Here is a 3802-nt window from a genome sequence, read left to right as displayed (position 1 = left end):
CGAGCCGGGTTACAATGCGGAGAATCAGAGGATCCTGACCCCTCGCTATGAAGCTCTCAACCTGATCCCGCCGGCTCGTCAGCACACTTTCGCCCCGGAGATTGACCCGGCCGGGTTAATTGACGAGGAAGCCCAATTCGAAGCTCTCAACGGCATCGACTGGAAGTCATCAACTTTCCAGGTCTTGGGATCAGCCGGAGGAGAGGATAGGAACGAGCCGGAGACTTCAACTCAACAAGCGTCATAACTCGGCTGGCGGTTTACCAAACAATGCCTCACCCTTTTTGGACTCAACGAGTCTTGTAATAGAGTAGGACCAACACTTTATTTTTGTCGTGTCATCGTGCACGCCTTGAATGCTTGAAGTTTTATCGAAGTTATCTCCTTTATATTTCTCCGGGTCATTCTTTCCCCTTAGTCTCAAATAATTGCCTTTAACTATCCTGCATAGAAAGACGAATCACAAGTCTCCAGGCGGCTTACCGCCCTGAGAATCATATGTTTTAGATATATAACCCGGAATATGAATCAAAAAAGACTGGTCCTCAATTATATCCTTAACACAGCCGTAATAACACACTTAGCGACCTGCAAGCATACCTCCGGTTTAGATAACCCAGGTAATAAGGTTGGTACCTTAATTCCGATTTACTTGTCTTAATGACACCCATTGTGTTCAACTAACACTGTAAACCAAAGTTAAGCCGGCAAAGTGAGACCCGGCCGTACACACTTTGAAATAATCAGACGGAACTTGCCATAAAGCAGAGGAACTTAGGGGCTTCCGGTTCGAATACGACCAGAGACCCGGCCCAAAGGGGTTATGCTAAGATTCGTATATGATCATATAGCCCCCAGTGGGTGTGGCGATGCCAATCAAGAGGGTACCGACAGCTATGTTCTCTTTGGTTCGAATACGACCCATGTTTGAACAGGAAGCCCCCAAGTGATTTTAAGAATTGTTTAATGACGCTGATTCGAATACGATCCACGTCGGTTCTCAGAGGGGTTAAACTATGATTCAAATATGACCAAAGGTAACCTCCCAATGAGCTCGGCACTTTGCCAATCAAATGGGTATCGACAGCTATGTTCTCTTTGGTTCGAATACGACCCATGTTTGAACAGGAAGCCCCCAAGTGACCTTATTGCTTACAGCTAAATTCGAATACAATCATAAGCCGGATCCTCCTTAAAATCATCATGTAATCTTGCAATGAAAACAACACGTGCATATTTGGAGGAGAAAAAAGGACAGAGGTCCTGCTTTATTGCTTATCATAATATATACATGGCTGAGAGAAATATGTACACCACGAGAGCCGGTGGCTCAAGTGTAGTAAGGCCGAAGCTGAGCTATGTTCCACGGCCGACGGGTCTCTTCCTCCGACTTACGTGAATCTTTGTGCTCCTGAATGTCAATGAGGTAATATGACCCGTTGTGCAAGTTCTTGCTGACCACAAAGGGCCCTTCCCAAGGCAGGGATAACTTGTGTGCATCTGTTTGATCCTGGATGAGCCAGAGCACGAGATCGCCTTCCTGGAAGACCCGGGATTTAACCCGGCGGCTATGATAACGGCGCAGGTCTTGTTGGTAAATCGCTGAACGGGCTGCTGCCACATCACGCTGTTCGTCCAACAAGTCAAGAGCATCTTGGCGCGCCTGTTCATTATCCGCCTCAACGTAAGCCGCCACGCGAGGTGAGTCATGACGGATATCACTAGGGAGGACTGCTTCTGCTCCATAAACCATGAAGAAAGGCGTAAAACCTGTAGACCTGTTAGGAGTAGTGTTGATGCTCCATAACATGGAGGGCAACTCCTCTACCCAACAACCCGGCGTCCGTTGCAAAGGGACCAAAAGCCGGGGCTTGATACCCTTCAGAATCTCCTGATTAGCTCTCTCAGCTTGACCATTGGATTGAGGATGAGCCACTGAGGAAACATCAAGTCGGATATGCTCTCGTTGACAAAACTCTTCCATGGCGCCTTTGGAGAGATTGGTGCCATTGTCAATTATAATGCTGTGCGGAAAGCCAAAGCGGAAAATCACCTTTTTCATAAATTGAACCGCCGTGGCTGCATCGCATTTGCTAACTGGCTCAGCTTCCACCCACTTTGTGAATTTGTCAACTGCCACCAAGAGGTGGGTCTTTTTATCCTTGGACCTTTTAAAAGGCCCAACCATATCAAGCCCCCAGACCGCAAAGGGCCAAGTGATTGGGATCATCCTCAGCTCCTGAGCCGGCACATGAGCCCGTCGTGAGAACCTCTGGCAACCATCACATTTACTGACCAAGTCCTCCGCATCGGCATGAGCCGTCAGCCAATAAAAACCATGGCGAAAAGCCTTGGCCACAAGAGACTTTGAGCCGACGTGATGGCCACAATCCCCTTCATGGATCTCACGCAAGATCTCTTGACCTTCCTTAGGGGAAACACAACGCTGAAACGCCCCCGTAACACTGCGGTGATGCAACTCCCCATTGATAACAATCATTGACTTAGCCCGCCGGGTTATTTGCCTGGCCAAAGTTTCATCCTCAGGCAACTCGCCCCGGGTCATGTAAGCCAGATATGGCATTGTCCAGTCTGGTATGATATGGAGAGCCGCCACCAGTCGTGCCTCCGGGTCAGGGACAGCCAAGTCTTCCTCTGTGGGCAACTTAACAGAAGGGCTATACAGGACGTCCAGGAAAGTGTTGGGCGGCACCGGCTTTCGCTGAGAGCCCAGCCGGCTTAAAGCATCCGTCGCCTCGTTCTTCCTGAGATCGATGTGTTCCACTTGATAACCCTGAAAGTGACCAGCAATAGCATCAACCTCGCGGCGATAAGCCGCCATGAGAGGGTCCTTGGAATCCCACTTTCCTGATACTTGTTGAGCCACCAAGTCTGAGTCGCCAAAGCACCTTACCCGGCTTAAGCTCATCTCTTTAGCCATCCGAAGACCATGGAGCAAGGCCTCGTACTCAGCCGCGTTGTTAGTGCAAGGAAACAACAACTGTAGCACATAATGGAACTTGTCACCTTTAGGGGAAGCCAACACGACTCCAGCCCCCGAGCCCTCCAACTTCCTGGACCCATCAAAGTGGATAGTCCAATATGTGTTATCCGGCTTCTGCTCGGGCACTTGTGACTCTGTCCAGTCATTGATGAAATCCACCAAGGCCTGAGATTTAACAGCAGTGCGTGGCACGTACTTGAGACCATGAGGTCCAAGCTCTATAGCCCACTTAGCTACTCTCCCTGTGGCCTCTCTGTTTTAAATGATATCACCAAGAGGGGCAGAACTGACCACAGTGATGGGATGACCCTGAAAATAATGCTTAAGTTTCCGGCTCGCCATGAACACACCATAAACAAGCTTCTGCCAATGCGGATACCGCTGCTTGGACTCAATGAGCACTTCGCTGACATAATAAACCGGCCGCTGAACCGGATGCTCCTTACCCTCCTCCTTGCGCTCCACCACCATAGCCACACTGACGGCTCGTGTGTTCGCCGCCACATATAATAATAAGGGCTCCTTATCAACCGGAGCAGCAAGGACTGGAGGCTCTGCCAGCTGCTTCTTCAAATCCTCAAAGGCAGTATTAGCTGCATCATTCCAGACAAAGTTATCAGTTTTCTTCATCAACTGATATAATGGCATGGCCTTCTCACCCAAACGGCTTATAAACCGGCTTAAAGCAGCGATGCGACCCGCCAAACGCTGAACGTCATTTATACACGCCGGCTTAGCCAGGGAGGTGATGGCCTTGATCTTCTCCGGGTTAGCCTCAATGCCTCTGTCAGAAACCAA

The sequence above is a fragment of the Aegilops tauschii genome, chromosome 7, assembly GCF_002575655.3.
Source record: "Aegilops tauschii subsp. strangulata cultivar AL8/78 chromosome 7, Aet v6.0, whole genome shotgun sequence".
Lineage (NCBI taxonomy): Eukaryota > Viridiplantae > Streptophyta > Magnoliopsida > Poales > Poaceae > Aegilops > Aegilops tauschii.
Note: the sequence above shows the minus strand (reverse complement) of the source record.